Genomic DNA, 18,113 nt, shown 5'->3' on the forward strand with positions numbered 1-18,113 from the left:
ATTATCATTTTCAATTACCTATCATTACACTTATTTTCCGTAATTATTTTACTAATGGTATATTACACGTTTTGTTCCTTTCATATGTCATTATATCTAGATTGACCCATATTCTCTCCTAAATGAGTAACATATAATTACACGTACATTTTGTTCCTTTCCTAAATACTCCGTAATAATTCTCTTATATATTAGTAGTCTTCTTATTATCAATCCTCTCCTTATACCTATATATATATATATATATATATACCTCAAAGTTAACTCTAATTCTATCCTAAAACTAATAGCCTATCACTCTCGGTTGACTTGCTCTCTACTCCGTCCCTCTCTCCCTTTTCTTCTCCCTCTCTCTCTCTCTCGCCAATATTTTCCCCTCACTGTGAAGAAGCCGCAGAAGCAATCTTTTATGTATAGACGACAAAAATGAATTTGTATGTTTTTAGGCTGATGAAAAATGATGATAATGATGATGCTTGTTTCTGCCGTGGAAAATGACAAAATGATGGGGTAAGATGAGGTAATGATTATAGGAATTTGGATAAGGATAAATATTTGATGATTGATGATGAGGATTTTGGTGATGGTAGATTCATACGAATTAGCTAGTACTATTATCATTATTATTACTAATAGTATGTACTCCGTATTAGTTATTAGTATTAGATGTGTTTGATTCATAGGTTTTTGATCAAAGTGATCAAAGGGTAAGATTTCATATTCATCAAAACTATATTTTTTTCTGAGTATTGTATGTATTGATATTATATGTGATATATGCTATTAATGTGGACACAAGTGCATTTATCAATAAATGGTAATATGGTGTGGTGATTCTTGAGATATCGAGAATGGGCTTCGACATGTTGAGCCATGTGTGTGTGAAAACTTGGCTTGGTAAATTTTTGGTGTGATATGGTGAAATCTGTATTACTACTGGATTATGGACTATAATTATATTTTGGACAAATCATGTGGAGAAATTTGTATTTTGAAGGAAATTGTATTTTTGAGAAAAGTGTATTTAGAGAAAATTATATATTCTGGAGAAAATTGTATTTTTGTGGAGAAAGTGTTTATCTGTGGAGAAATAATATGATTTTAGAGAAATCGTTAAATTGTGAGTGTTCAGTAAATGTGAGTACTGTTCACTGGGACTAATTATTACTCATTGGGCTTGGAATCCCATGAGTGTGTAACACATAGGTTATGATCCAGTTTTCAAATTGTTTGGGTGGTAGTAGGTAGGAAAACCTGACTACTTGGATCATATACTACCCAGTGGCTTGGAATCCTCTGGGGGTGTGCACATAGGTTTTAGTCCAGATTCTAAGTGAATTTCGATGAGGTTTGTTAATTCTCCACTTATAAATATTAATTCTCTATACAAGGAAAAGTATAACTCCACATGTATTTTGGAAAAGTATAAAATTATATGAGTTTTGAAAATATAAAAATCCAAGCCACTATTTTACGGGGTGAAGTGAAACTTACTTAGCTTATGCTAATTTTTGTCTACACTTTGTTTTTGTGTCAAATTATTTATACAGGTTAACATGGATAGTAAATCAGGATGGATTCAAGTTGAGATGGAATAAAGTTTATTTATTTGCTATTTTGATGAAAAATATTGTTGTATAGTGAATTCAGTTTTATATATTAAGTTGATTTGGAGATATTACTTTGGAGTTGTAAATTTAGCCTTAGCGTTGGGGTATAAGAGAGATACCTGAGCGTGACGGTAACACCCATTTTTATTTTGGTTAGTTAATGTTTCTACTATGATTTTTGTAAAATTGTAAATTAAGATAAAAGAATTAAGGAAAATTTCGGATTTGAAAAATGGGGGTGTTCTAACCAACATGGGAACAGGGACATTGCATGTCAGGTGTCGGGACATCGACCACCAATCTTTGCAGGCGAAGAAGACAACGTCGTGCTTGAGGAATGGATCTGTACCCTCGACAAGATTTTCGAGATGGTAGAGTGTCCGGAGGACCCGCGTGCGGATATGGCTACCTTTTACTTCGGGCACGAGGACGACCTGCGGTGGGTTCAGGAAGGACCGACGTGTAAGCAGGAACCGGGATTCGGTTGGGAAGGGTTGTGATAAGCCTCAAAATATGCTAGTTTCTATGAGCCTTTGATAGGAGTTTTGTGCTCATATAAGTTGAAAAGTCTTGGTTTTTATTGTAATACCCTCAATTTTCAGCATAATTTAAAACCATTTAAGTTTATGAAATAAAGGCAAGACTATCATTAATACCCAAACAGAGCGGAAGCTAAACATCAGAGTTGGGGTGTTATGTCACATCTAAGCTAGAGAACCTAGATGCACAAGCTAAACTAACCAAACAAAGTATAATTCATAGTCATTATCTGAATACAAGCATGACCCACATACCGACTAACTAAGATAATACTAACTAAGCCAGGAACCGCGGTTCCTTTTAGCGCGCTCGCGATCTACTAATTAGTACCTGAAAAACATGCGGTATTACAACCATTAGCGAATAATACTAAGAAACCCACTTCCACGCATTGAGTACAATATATAGGTATAAGAAATCATTTTGAGACTTGGGAATACATAATATAGACTTAGGAGACTCTAGCTTCAAAACCAGGAATCAGACTCGAGGCATACCAATAGACTCGATACGACAAGACACATAAAGACACAACATGCAACTACGACCACAGGGCGGGACAACAATACGACTCAACAATAGCAAGCAAGAACACATAACAAGACATGTCCATGTTCCAACCTTATACCAAGTCCCAACCTTTACGCCTCTCCAACCTTATAATAGTTCCAACCTATACCTCCAAGCCACCCTACCTACCACATCCTTATCCCTCCGGAGCACCGCATGCTCCCCTCCAACATGACCTCTAACATTCCACCGATCTCTCAGCACTCACAGTGCCATTACATAACATGATCTGTGTCTATAGTACAATGATCAAGTGATCTTTGCCTATAGCACAATGATCGAGCACTCGCAGTGCCAAAACATAACTTGATATGTGCCTATAGCACAGTAATCAAGCGACCTCTGCCTATAGCACAATGATCAATGCACTCGCAGTGCGTCATACCACCAACATATCTTTTTCCACCAATTTCACATCTTTTCATCACCATGGGCAATAGCATGACAATCAAGACTCAACAAAAAATTACATCACGGGGTTACCGGGAAGGGGGCACAACATACGAATAGACTCATGACGACACGGGATATCAGCTTAAACATGCAACCTACGGGGAATAACATAATCCACACTTTGATCCACACAATACAAGTTTAAACCACATGCTCGGACACGACTCACAAATCACGTCACGGTACTTAAAACATCATGTTAGACTCACACACATCAAACGAGACACAACGGGGCATGGGGAAACGACCAACGGGAAAAAACGACACAACGCACTGCCCGTACCAGCGGGCGGTGCGGCGGGAGGACGACCTCCCGCCGGACTGCCCGCCAGTGGGGTGCCCGTGTTCCAACTGGACTTCCGGCGGATGGTCAACCACCCGCCGGTCCACCCGCTGGAACACGGCTTCTTCCCAAAGGGTGGTCGAGTGGGGGTTCGTCCCCCTACCGACTACACGCTGGAACACTCTTCTTTGCTAAATTTCCCATCCCGGGAATTCATCAATTATGCCCAATTTCAAATCCAAACACTTCCCAATCCACAACAACAACAACAATATGGACTTGATCAACAAGAATTAGCCAAGAAACAACAGAATTAAATCCTAAACACAGGCTCTAATCATGCCAAGACTCAATAATAAACAGAAAACGGTTCAAGAACCTCAAGAACTCATTACATAAAACCCTAAAGACAAGCTCTAAACATAATTAAACGCAGGGACGTGCAAATCACCACATAAGATCATCAAGGTCATCAAGAATAACGAAAATTCATATCATAATCCTAAGGTCAAGCACTAACCAAGCATAAATACAAAATCACCCATACAATCATTCAAAGGAGCCAATCAATAAACAATAGCAAGGAAAATATGTTTTGTACGACATGGGTTACCTGGTAGCTCTAATTAAACTTCTTACAACTTCTAGGGTCTTTTCCTCAAGGTGCTCCTCCTACAAGTCTCTCCTAAGCTTGGTGACGGGGAATTCCTTGTCTGATCTCTGGGAGGGAATTTTTCGAGTGTATGAGAGGGAAGGGTGGTTCTAAAGCTTTCTAATCCCTTTTATATAGATCTAGGACTCCTAATTAGAATCTGATTAATACTGGGCCCAACTTCTTTATCCTAACAGGTTTTAAGGCTTTAATATAGGCAAGGGTCCACGGTCCACCGTGGACCACACTAATTAATTAAGGGCCTCAACTTACTTAAATTCCTTTTTAATTATTCGTTAACGGAATTACTTAAATAATTAATCTGGATTTTAAGGGTGTAACACGGGGTGTTACATTCTTACGCGTTTTTAGGTATTCTTGGACGGAAAAGTGGTAAAGAGTGGTAGAAAAGAGAATAGCCGAAAAAGGAGCGCGAACAAGGACCGAACACACCGAGACTACGCACGAGAGAATGAGGGAATGGGAATTATTTCCCATTCACGCCCCCCATCACGGCATGAAGGCCAGCGTTAACGGGAAATAGAGAAGTTGGACAAGAGCTCAGGCAGAAGGGAGTTATTCCCTATTCACGCTGGTGACACGGTGTGACGCCGTGCATGAATAGGGTGCCGAACCAAGCTCATGGTATTTAAAGAACAATTGCTGATTTTTGAAGGGGGATTTTTAAAAGTTACACAATTTTGTTTAAACCATCTTTGTTAGGAGAGACAATTTTAGATTAGGGTTCTTCATTTTCTTAGAGAGAGAATCTAGATCTAGCTTAGATCTACTTTACCTTAACTAGATCTTAACTAATTTTGCTTGAATTGTACAAGGATTTTGGAGATTTGGAGGTGCTTTTTCTTGGATCTTCATTTCCTACTCACCATTAAAGAGATCTAGCTTGGATTTTGGGTGAAATCTATTCCTTATTCTTTTATTACTTATCTTGTGTTTCACGTATTGTGCAATTGCTTGATATTTCCTTTAATGATGCTTCGCTAAATTTATAGGGATTAGGATTGTGGTGTAAATTGCTATTGTGATGTTTGGGTTGATTTGATTATATAATTGTGGTGGTTGTTTGATGATTGATGCTTTGATCTTGTTGTTGCAGGATGGTTTTTGTGACTTCTTTGGAGTAGGGCCCGACTCCTTGGAGGGTTTGGATCTCTCAGTTTAGGCAAGAGATTGCTAAACCGAGGTAGGCCCCTTAATCCTCTACATTCCCCGCCCTAAATCCGATAGGATGGTGGCCCGGGAAGGAATGTAGACAAGGTGTTTGAAAGTTTTCCCCATAGGAACTACGGGCACCTCGGTGTCGTAATTCGCTACGAGAAGCATTTTTTACCGAGAATGGCGACGCATTAGCAACATCCCTCTTGATCCATAACAAGTCACTCAACTCACCACAACATCTCAATTGCGGGAAAGACCCATCTCACAATGCAATTGTAACACGATCCTAATCCGCTTTTCTCTCTCTTATTATTTCTACTTTTCCAAGCTTGTTACTATTCCTTTTTCTTACTCAACCAATCAGTTACACACTTCCCCTTGAATCGAGCTTCCCAAAGTTAAAGCAGTCTCACACAATCCTTTACTCAACTTCTAAGTTGTCATTTCTTGAGTACGACACTCGGGGTGGTTCACACTCCCCGTTTTAATTGTACCTATCTTTCCAAACATGACCATGAACATCTAAATCGTTTAACACCGCTTCTATAGAGAGAACCGTAAGTTGTAAGCGTGTTGCGATCAAAATGGCACCGTTGCCGGGGAATGACAAATGGTATCTTGAATTTTTGAGTAAGTGAGAAAGCACACCGTTGAACCTCAATTTCAAGTTTCTTTTCTTTTCTTTTCCTTTCTTTACCTGAGTGTGGTTACTTCTAGCCTCACCTTTCCTTTCAATCTTGAGAAGAGTTGATGCACACCAGATCACGAGGAGGACAAGGACTACTCCCGTTAAATCCAGAAATTCAGAGAATAGCGAGACGAAGATTAAGGACCGAAGAAGCCCGAGATATAGCAAGTGAAATGGCATCTGCCAATGGGATAAACAATCAAGGACTGAATGAAGAATTAAGGCCAGGAATAACACTTCAACCGAATTACCCTCAACCAGAAGCAAATGAGTTTGAACATTCTCCCCCGAGAGAACATGCGAACAACAATGTTAGACTTGATGAAGACTTACCAGGATATGCGGTAAGACGTAATGAAGTGGACAATGCACGAAGAGAAGGGCATATGAGAACGATAACGGAGTGTATGACTCCGGAGTTTTCTATGCACAACTGTATTTATATCCAACCCATGGAAGGAATCAATTTCACCGTCCATCCCTCGGTTATTAACCTGATTCAAAACAATCCATTCAGTGGATTACCCTCAGAAGACCCGCATACCCATATGACCAGATTTATTAGAGCTTGCAACATGTTTAGGTCGAATGGAGTTCCTAAAGACATCATTCACCTAACCTTGTTCCCCTTTTCCGTCATTGGAGAGGCGGCAACTTGGTTAAATTCTCAGGACAATGAACACTTCACCTCATGGGGACAGTTACATCGAGAATTTATGAACGAGTTCTTTCCACTCACAAAGACAATGAAAGTACGGAAGCAAGTGCAAGATTTTAGACAAGGGTCAACTGAATCGCTAGGTGAGGCATGGAGAAGATTCAAGACATTGACAAGATAGTGTCCGCGTAATTTACTGCACCCATGGGATGTAATCAGTTCGTTTTATGGAGGTTTGACCAATGAGAGTAAAATGTTCTTGGACTCATCTTCGAGCGGAACATTTGTTTCGTCATCACCCGCAGAAGCTGAGGCACTAATTGAGCGCATCTCTTCTAATACTTCCTTCTATTATAATAGGAGAGACACTAGAGCGGGGATGTAAGAAGTATCTGGTAACATAGCCCAAGACGCGAAGGTTGACGCCATGAGTTGTGAAATTAAAAAGTTGCAAGAAATGATCCAGAAGATGGAAACTAAGAATACACCGTGTATGGCCCTCACACTGTATTGTAATATCTGTGGTGGAACACTTATTTGCGCACCTTCATCGTCTTTGTAAGAGGGAAAAATTCATTCATAAACTCCCGATGCAGCTGTCCCCATGATGTGAAATGCTCGTTGTCCTTAGAGTCTAACCAGGTTGCCGGTTCTCCGATAACAGAAAAGGGAAACAGGGTCAGGCGAATGATGTCTTCCGAGACTCTATTTGGCCTAAACATGCTACAAGATCTAATGAATCTAGTCATATGGTTATGCGGGTCCTCCGAAGGTAATCCACTAAACGGATTGTTTGTACCAGATTAATAACTGAGGGGTGGATAGTGAAATTATTCCCTTCCATAGGCTGAATGTAGATGGAATTATGCATAGAAAATTCTAGAGTCATGTATTCCGCTATGGTTGTCATGTGTCCTTCTCCTTATGCATTATTCATTGCATTCCTTCCTATTGTATATCCAGGTATTCCTTCATCGAGTCTAATGTTATTGTTCAAGTGTTCTCTAGGTGGAGAACCTTTAAATGCATTCATCCTGGCTGAGGTTGATATGGTTGTTGGGCCAACCCTGGCCTTAGTCCTTCATCCATTCCTTGGTTGTTTACCGCACAGGCAGATGCCATTTCACTTTCTACTTCTCGGTCTTCTTCGGTCCTTAACCTTCGTCTAGTAGTTCTCTGAATTTCTAGATTCAACGAGAGTAATCCTTGTCCTCCGCGTGATCGGGTGTGCATCAACTTCTTTCTCAAGATCAGAAGAAATAGTGTGGCTAGAAGTAACCACACTTGGGTAAAGAAAAGAAAACAAAACAAAACAAAAGAAACTTGAAATCGAGTTTCAAAGGGTGTACTTCCTCACTTTCTCAAAAACTCAAGTTACCGTTTGTCATTCCCCGGCAACGGCACCATTTTTGACAAGGCTTTTTGTTACGGTTCTTAGTTTATGCAGCGTTGTAAAAAAGATTAGGTGTGTAAGGGTCGTGTATGGGAATGTATGTGGAATAAAACAGGGAGTGAGAACCACCACGAGTGTCGTACTCAAGGAATGACAACTTGGAAGTTTGGGCAAAAGGTACGGTGAGGTTGATTTGACTTTGAGTGACTCGATTCAAGTAAGGTTGAGCAAAGAGTTGATTGTTAAGAAACAAGGAATGAAAAGCTTTGAAGAAAAAGAAGACAAATAAGGGAAAACGGATTAGGATTGTGCTTCAATTGCATTGTGTGATTGGTTATTCCCGCAGTTGAGAGGTTGTGGTGATTTGAATGTTGAATTACAAGTCAAGAGAAACGTTGCTAATGCATCACCATTTCGGTCTAAACGCCTCCCATAGCGAATTATGTGTGACAACCCAAAATTTAATTTTATAAATTCGGTTTTAAGAAATTCTAAAATAGCCATTTTTCACTCTATAAAAATTTTTGTGATGAAAACGGTGTTTGAATAAATTATTTTGAATTATATTTTAAATGAATTCAAAAACGGGACTTATTTTAAATTCTAAAATCCTAAATTTTCGGGTATATTGCGTACCAAGTTTTTGATCCAAAAGTCAATCTGAGTGAAACCGGGAGAAATCTGAGAAACCTAAACTAAGTGGTTGTCTAGAAAGTATTTTTGGAAAAATGTATTTTGACCCCAAAAACTATTTTAAACTATGATTCTAGAACTTGGTCCATGAAGCTTGGTGAACCACTAGACTCCACCTTTCTCTTTGCCTGATATTTTTAGAAGCCAAGCCAAATTACCATTTTGCCCTCCAGCAATCATTGTTGATTCTCCTAGGGTTTAGAGCCACAATAAAATGAATAGTTTCCAGACTTTGCCTCTTGATTTCCATCCTTGTCTTCCCCTCCAAGAAGCTCTGCAAGAAAACCAAAGAAAACACAGTAAGTTCTAAACCAAATCTCAGCCATTCACCCATTCTTATCCTAGTTTCCATTTCTTAGCTTTCATCTCTGAGATTCTAGTCCTTAAGGTTGTTGTATGGCTTGTTTGAGGTTTTAGGTGGTAAAGGGGGTTGTAGCTGACTTGGGAAGAAGGAGGAATCCCAACAAGAGGATGAAAGTACAAAAGTTTAACCCATGGATTCCCACCTCTCTACATAGACTCTGTGAAGTCAAGTTTGTTATTGAAAATGTGTAGAAATGCTAGATTATTGATGTGGTTGAGCTATTAAGTGATCTATTGTTGATCTATGATGTGTTGTTGAGAATTTGGGAGTGTTTGATTGCTCTGAGTTTCATTGCAGATGAAGAGAAACCCCACTGGTGCACAGACAGTGTGCACCGAGTTGAGTCACAAAGCTAGCCAAGGACCGTTAGCAAGCCCCGTGGAGGCATGGCCTTAGGGCACGACTCTCAGCTAGAGCCGTGGCCCTAGGCCGCTGCTTGGCGGAGCCAAGTGGCGGGGCTTCTCAAGCCCCGCCGCAAGCTCCGCTAGGCCAATACAGTGCAGTGGCCGGTAGGGGTGGGAATGGGCTAGGCCCCTACGTAGGGGCCTATAGCCTGGCCTATTTAAGGCCTGGCCTGTTTAATAAAAAGGCCAAGCTCAGGTCTATTTAAGAGCCTATTTAGTTAAATAGGCTCAGGCCTATATATAAAAGCCTGGCCTGCGAGCCTGCATGCCTGGCATGTTTATATAAAATATATATTATATATATTTAATTATTATATATATTACATTTTATAACTATTATCTTTTTATATTTATAATATAGCCCACTATATAAACATAAGTATAGTTGTATAACCTTAGACCCTAGTCAAACTCTAAGTCGAAACATCAGATCAGGCATTTGTGAATTGCGATTTTACAAAAACGGCGAGTCTGCGAGGGCGACTTACTGTGCATCCCGGCGAGTCAGCGAGGGTAATAGACGCAGCCACGCAGCCACTCAGGCAAACAGAAACCTTTGCAACGCGACTCACACTTGGCGGCGACTGGTGACACGGCGGGGCGGCTAGGTGGTGAGGCGGCGAAGTGGTGACTCCGGTGAGGTTAGTGATTTACTGCGATTATTGATTTTGAAGTGTTGATTTTGATTTTGATTTTGAACCAATGAATAATCTGTGTGAAGTGTTTAATCCGGTGAGGTTAGTGATCTTGAATTTGAAGTGTTGATTACTGATTATTGTTCTTAGTTGTTACAGAGTTGAATAATTGCTTAGTAAGCTAAGTAATCTGCTTAGTAAGCTAAGTAGAGTTGAATAATCTGCTTAGTTGAATAATCTGCTTAGCTTACTAAGTAATAACTTGTTAATTGCTAATTGCTATTAAGCTAATTAATACACTGATTATTGTTCTTAGTTGCTAATTGCTATTAAGCTAAGCTAATTAGGAAGCTAAGTAATAAATTAATAATAAATAATAATACATTGATTAGTGATTACATTAATATGTTAATTAGTAAGCTAATTAAGAATACACTGATTAGTGATAAACTGATTATAGTAATAAAATAAGAATGCATTAGTTTAGTTGTTTATTCCTTAACTAGTTAACTATATTAACTCTTATAATTACAGTTTATATACATTGATTAGTGATTACAGTAATAAAATAAGAATGTATTAGTTTAGTTGTTTATTCCTTAACTAGTTAACTATATTAACTCTTATAATTACAGTTTATATACATTGATTAGTGATTACAATAATAAAATAAGAATGTGTATTAGTTTAGTTGTTTATTCCTTAACTAGTTAACTATATTAACTCTTATAATTACAGTTTATATACATTGATTAGTGATTACAGTAATCAAATAAGAATGTATTAGTTTAGTTATTTATTCCTTAACTAGTTGTTTATGTGTGTATTAATGGTTAAATATTTATAAAATTATATAGGATGGCATGTAACAATACAAATGAATCTATTCCTGAAGAAGTTAATGTGCAAGTTACAACTACAACTCCATCAATTTCTTCAAGTCAACCAATTGAAAGTAACAATTATGAAGAAGTCAATAGGGTTGATAATGATTCCATCTTAACAAAAAAATGAAAAAAAAAACATCTGTGGTATGAAATGATTTTGAAGAAATTATACTTGCTAATGGTACAAAGAAAGCAGTGTGTTTGTATTGTAAGGAAAAATACTCTACTAGTGGAAAGGGTGGAAGCACTAGTCATCTTAAGAGGCACTCAGAGATTTGCTTGCAGCGCAAGTTGCATATCTCTCGAGAAAATAAGCAAACAACGATACAATTTCGCCCGCCTAGTGAATCTGGTGGTAATCCTTTTATTGTTCCTAATGCTAAATACTCCAATGAAAAGATGAGAGAGATTATTGCTAGTAGAATCATGGTGCATGAGCAACCATTTAGCATCGTAGAGGATGACATGTTCATGTAGGCTTTTGAATATGCAAATCCAAATTTTAGAAGAGTCAGTGTAAAACAGCAAGAAGTGATTGTTTGCAATTGTATGAAGTTGAAAAGAATACTTTGAAAAAGATTTTGAATAATGTGAGTAAGGTTAGCATTACAACAGACATGTGGAAGTCAAGTCACCAAGTAGTTGAGTACATGGTTGTGACAGGTCATTTTGTTGATGCAAGTTGGAACCTTCAGAAGAGAGTTTTGGATTTTGTCAAAGTGCCTCCTCCTCGACGGGGAACAGATATAGCAAATGCTATTTTCAAGTGTTTGAGATGATGGGGCATTGAGAATAAAATATTCTCAGTAACTGTTGACAATGCATCTTACAATGACTCTTGTGTTAGAAGTTTGAAAGAAAACATGTCATTGAGCAGTAAGTTAGTACTTGGTGGGCAACTTTTTCATGTTAGATGTTGTGCTCACATTCTGAATTTGTTGGTGCAAGATGGCCTTAACACTATTAAAGATGTCATTCACAATGTTCGTGAAAGTGTGAAATTTATAAATTCTTCAGATGCAAGGCTAAAGTCATTCCATGAAGTTGTTGAATTAGAAGGATTGAAAGAAAGGAAACTTATTCTTAATTGTCCAACAAGATGGAACTCCACATTCTTGATGTTGTGTACTGCAAGTAAATTTAAACATGCATTTTCAGATTACAATGAAAAAGAGTCACATTATAAGTATGCACCATCATTTGAGGATTAGGACAAGATTGAGAAGGTTTGTAAACTTTTGGAGGTTTTTAATGATGTCACTCATGTCATCTCAGCTAGTGATTACCCTACTTCTAACTTGTATCTAGCTGAAATTCAAAGGGTGAAAAAAGTTATTGATAATGCAGCTGAGTGTTTTGACATGTTCATGAGTGATATGGCAAAACCTATGAAAGCAAAATTTGACAAATATTGGGGGAGTGTAATTTGTTAATGTCTATTGCATGTGTTTTAGATCCAAAGATGAAATTAAATGGTATTAAGATAACTTTTCCCTTATTGTATAAAACACCAAGTGATGTTGAAAAGAATGTGGAGAAGGTGAAAAAGGCATTAGAAGATTTATACCTTGATTATGTGAACTTGTATAGTCAAGATGCTTCTTCTACTAGTGGACATAGTGAAGTCAATGTTGAAAGCAGCACTCTGGTTGATGGTAGACAACAAATGGATAAAGGGATGAAAGAAATATTGAGTATGGTTTACCAAAGTCAATCAATTCCTCTTACGAAATCAAAGTTGGAGACTTATCTTGAGGAAAAACTTTTTATTCTTTCTTCTACTTCATCCTTTTGTGCCTTGGCGTGGTGGAAAAATAATAGTCCAAAGTTTAAAGTTTCATCAAAGATGGCTTCTGATATACTAGTTGTTCCTATTTCAAGTGTGGCATCTGAATCCACATTTAGTGCTGGGGGAAGAGTCATTGATGAATATCATGCTAGCTTAAATGAGGAATCTATTGAAGCTCTTATTTGTGGTGGGGATTGGCTTCGTAACAAGTATGGGCTGAAGAAAAAATAAAAGGTAAGAATCTACTTATTACTTTAATACTTTATATTATTTTATATTATTACTTGTTACTTTAATATTTATGGTTTATGATTTATAAATTATGAGCACTTGAACTTGTAATGGACTTCATTATTTATTCTCAAATTTTTTCATTGTGTAGGGGAATTCTAGACAATAGGGGATTATGTTGAAGCCATGAATTGTTTAGTTTTATGTTTGAATACTATTTGTTGTTATTATGTTTAATGTTTCATGTTTGTATTGTGGACTTATGATTTCTGTTGTTGTTAAACTTGTGAATTTGTGATGGAGTTTTGTATTATGGCCTTGTAGACTTGAAGGTTATCAAACTTGTATGATTTTTGTATTATGGACTCCTACTTATTAAACTTGTGTTGTTGGACCTTTTATTATAAAATATGAACTTCCTTTTGTAGTTTGTGATTATTGGTTGATTGTAATTTAATAATATTATTATTTCTTTTAGAGGTGTATATTAAACGTTTTTAAAATGTAGGCTTTAAATAGGCTTTGAGCTTGTTTAAATATTCTCAAAGCCCATTTAGAACCTACTTTGAAGCCTTTTTAAAAGCCTAGTTTGTAAATAGGCTTTTAAAAATGCTTCAGGCCCGGCCAGGCCTACTGCAGGCTCAGGCTTGAGCCTAGAAAAAAGCCTACATACAAGCCCTGGCCTAGGCCTAGGCTTTACCTTTTCCTAACAGGCCCAGGCCTAATTCTTAAAAGCCTGGCCTGGCCTGGCCCATTTCCGCCGCTAGTGGCCGGTCTCTTTGTGGCTCAGCTACGTGTCGTTCGGACCAGGACTCGCGGGTCCTTGAGGCTCGGACACTGGGATCGTTACGATGCACTAGTAGAATTTGACTTCGTTGAATTTGGAGTTGAAATGAGTAATTTACAGTAGATTTTTGTGTTCTGGAATTGCTTGAAGTATACTATAATTGTTTTATAGTGAAGAATGGTTTTGAAATGATGAATTTAGCCATTTGAATGAAAAGCATGATCATTATTTATTAAGTTTGGTTGAGAAGCATGATCATTATTTGCTAATTTGATTAAAAAGCATGCTTAAGTATCCACTGCGATTTATTAAGAAGCTTTGCCAAGAAAATGAGATTGTAGAATGTACAGAGCTTGATTTCTTGTTACTATGAATAAGTTCATGAATTACATTTTGAGTTTAAAGATCATGATCAATATTTGCTAAGTGTTTGCCAAGAAGTTTTGCTAAGTATTAAAGTGATAAGCATGAAGTAGCATAATGTTTGCTTGACTTATAGTCAAAGAGAATTTGAGATATTTCTTATAGTAAAGAGCATGTTTAGCATATCATAAATTAAAGTGCATTAGTGGCTCTAAGTAAGCATAGGTATTCTTTCAAAAACCTATGTCTATTTTGGGAAAATCATTATCTAGTTGCATTAAGAAGTTACATGATATTTGATTTCTAATTTGTAAGAAAAGAGAAGTTGTGGAGAAGCTATGTGCATAAGTTTGCATAATTAAAGTTGTTGCATGAGAATGAAATGTATGAGTTATATCTATACGTATCTAGTGTGAGTAATCCGGGGTTTTGGAGGCCCGTTAGGACTATGTCCTTTCGGAAGGAAAGATAAAGTAAAGAAAGAAACGGACATTGCGATCCGATGCGAAGTAACGAGGTCGATATTCCCGAGTTACTAGGTAGGATACTACCCGCTGGCTTGGAATCCCGGTCAGGGGGTGTGTACACTGACAAGTACGATACATGATTCCACAGATTTTGAGAAAAGAACCAAAAGAGTGGTTCTGTGGCAAAAGATGAGTATTAGGCCGGCTAGATGCCGAGCCCAAATAAGTCCGTTCACATTGTGGTGAAGTTCCTACCTCGCCCACGAGTAAAAAGAAAGAAAGAAAGCGAGTCAACGTGACTCTAGAGAAAGAAGAGAAAAGCGAGTCTGTGTGACTCAAGTGAAAGATGAGAAAATCGAGTAATTGTGACTCTAAGAAACCTCCATAGAACAAGTGTTCCTTGTTACCAAAGAAAGAGTGTATATGTATATCTATCTATACTTATACTAAAGCATCGTGTTCATTTTATTGCATGATTATAAGAGTTGCATGTTTTACATGAAAGTATGAGAAGAAGCATGATTTGGTATTATTGCTTATTATGTTATATGATAGCACGAGATTGCTTAATGAGTTATATGATAGCATGAGATTGCTTATTGAGTTATATGATAGCATGAGATTGATTATTGAGTTATTTGATAGCATGAGATTGATTATTGAGTTATATGATAGCACGGGATTGCTTATTGAGTTATGTGATAGCATGAGATTGCTTATTGATATCTATGATAACATGATATTGCTTATTGAGTTCTATGATAGCATGAGATTGATTATTGAGTTATTTGATAGCATGAGATTGCTTGTTGAGATATATGATAACATGAGTTTGTTGAAGAGTTAAATGATTGAGAAAGTACGCCTACTTGATATTTAAGTTGCAAGTATATAGAAATACTGTTGAGTATGTTTAAATGTTGTTTAAGTGATTGAGAATACTTGATTTAAGTGTGTGGAACAAATGTTTTCCAAAAGTATATGCTATAGTATTTTACAGGGTCGAGTGGCGTTATACTTAGCTTCGTGCTAACGGGTTGCTTTCTACTTGTTTGTTTGTTAACCCCTTTCAGGTGGACCCAGTTCTTGAGAGCGATCAAGTTAAACTAGATTAGTTTAGTGTGCTAGTTGTAGTCTAAACTCTTATTCAGTTATGTTTATTTTGAGACTTGTTTATAGACTTATCTAGATGTTTTGATGGTGCTGGACACCAGTGCTTTATTCCCCAAGTTTGTTTAAAGTAGTAAGCTTGTTAATGTTTATATCATTTCTCTGCCTGTGCAATCACCGTGTATGGTGATTTGTGGCGGTGACACCTCTTAATGATGATTAGTAAGTTTATTATCCTTGTTTAGAATCCCTTTCAAAGTTAAGTTTTGTTATTAAGGTTTAAGAAAAGTGGGGTGTTACATTATGACACCCAGGTGTTCATATTTCCTATGGGACAATTTCTCGAACACCTTGCCTACATTCCTTCCCGGACCATTATCCTCTCGGATCTAGGGCAAGGAATGTAAAGGATTAAGAAGTCTACCTAGATTTAGCAATCTCTTGCCTAAATCTAGGAATCTAATATCTTCTAAGGAGCTGTGCCCCACTCCAAGGAAGCTACAAAGATCATCCTCAACAACAAGACATTCATAACATGAACAATCAATCACCACAATATAGGAAATCAAATCAAACCTATCAACACAATAGCAATTTACCCACCAATCCTAATCCCTAGAATTTTAGCCAACCATCATTACGATCAAGATCAAGCAATTGCAAAATAGGCAAAAAGATGATATGAGCAATGAAGAATAAGGATTAGATTTTACCCAAATGCAAGCAGATCTCTTCAATTACAAGGAGGTAATGAAGATCCAAACCACAAATTGCTTCAAATCTCCAAACCTTCTTACAAAATCAAGGAGTTTTTGGCTAAAACCTAGTGAAGAAAATGTAAAACTAATCTAGATCTAAATCTCTCTAAAAACTTCTCTCTAAAAATATGTAACTTGTATCTAAAAATGTGTAACTTCTCTTTAAAAATGGTAGAACCCCAAAAGAACTCCCCAAATGAATCAGATTTTTGGCTTTTAAATATGAAATTTCATTCGGCCTCCCATTTACGCGGCGTGACATCGGCGTAAATGGGAAATAAGGCCCTTCCGTGTCCAACTGTATCCGGCTCCATTAGTTTAGAATTACATGGGCTTCTTACGCTATGCTGCTCTGCGTAAATTGGAAATAACTCTCCTTCCGCTCTTGCTTTGCCTTGTCCTTCTTACGCCACCATCACGCCGTGAGGCCGGGCGTAAATGGTAAATAATTCCCCTTTTCTCCTTCTCTCGCGCGTGGTTGTCGCATGTTTGGTCCTTGGATGCGCTCCTTTCTTGGCTTTGATATTTTTAACCTCTTTTGTGACTTTTCTTGCCCAAAAACACCTAAAAACATTAAAAAATAAATTGGGAAGGTATTTCCATGCTAAACCATTTTTTTAGGATAATAACTCTCAAACGCAAGACGCACCTCTTTGACCAAGAAGTGTGCCCTAAGTCGTGTGACTGAGAAGTAATCTTACATTCCTTTCACAAGCGAGATTTTATTTTTCGACTCAGCCAAGAAGTTTACTAAAACAACTAAAACTTCGGTACAACATTTTCCCTACATTTTGCACTCTTTGGGTATCTACATAGAAAAAATAATGTTATTTTCAACAATAAAAATAATATTTAATGTGATACGTAGTTATTGATTATCTATTGAACTTTTAGTATGATTGTTTTTAGATATATATATATATATATATATATATATATATATATATATATATATATATATATATATATATATATGAACATAAAAAGATAAAAATAAAAATATGAGTATTTATGAAAGTTAAAGAACGTATTGTAAAACTTGATAGGGATGAAGAAAAGTTAGTATGCTTAGATCATGGTTGAAAAAAATCGCTAGGTGCTCATTGGGCACATGGAAGCACCTAGCCCCTAGGCGCTCGTGTATTTTTAATTTTTTTTAATTTGTTTATTTTTTAAATATTTTTTAAGACTTGATATTTATAAACTATTTAATATTATAATAGTTAATACTAAAATATTAAATATTAACCTAAAAAAAAATCTAGAGTTTGAATAATTTAGGGTTATTTCGCTCTAAATGATGTCGTTTTGAATGAAATAGCCATTTAAAAAAAAAGAAAGAAAAGAAAAATAGCTAATCAACCGACTAGGTGGCCTAGTCGGCACTTAAGAGGCCGCCTAGACCACCGATTATAATGATACGCTATGCGGTTGGGCAGCGCCTAGACGGCGATAGCGGAATTTTTGCAACACCAGTTTAGATAGAGGGAAAAAGTCTATAGAGAAAGATAGAAAGTTGAAAATTTTGGATTTGGAGTGTGAGATTTTAACTATTTATATTTGTGAGAAAAAAATCTACAGAAATTCTAATTTGATAGT

The 18,113-nt window shown here is 37.0% G+C and overlaps 1 long non-coding RNA gene across 1 annotated transcript; it reads left to right on the forward strand.

The window, feature by feature from the left end:
- Positions 1 to 1,689: 1,689 nt before the first annotated feature.
- LOC109168265 lies at positions 1,690 to 17,549 on the forward strand. The gene is made up of 3 exons (XR_002052049.1): positions 1,690 to 1,766; positions 16,797 to 16,806; positions 17,539 to 17,549. It is a non-coding gene; the product is annotated as an uncharacterized LOC109168265 (long non-coding RNA).
- Positions 17,550 to 18,113: the final 564 nt, after the last annotated feature.

Source organism: Ipomoea nil, unplaced genomic scaffold (assembly GCF_001879475.1).
Source record: "Ipomoea nil cultivar Tokyo-kokei standard unplaced genomic scaffold, Asagao_1.1 scaffold3195, whole genome shotgun sequence".
Lineage (NCBI taxonomy): Eukaryota > Viridiplantae > Streptophyta > Magnoliopsida > Solanales > Convolvulaceae > Ipomoea > Ipomoea nil.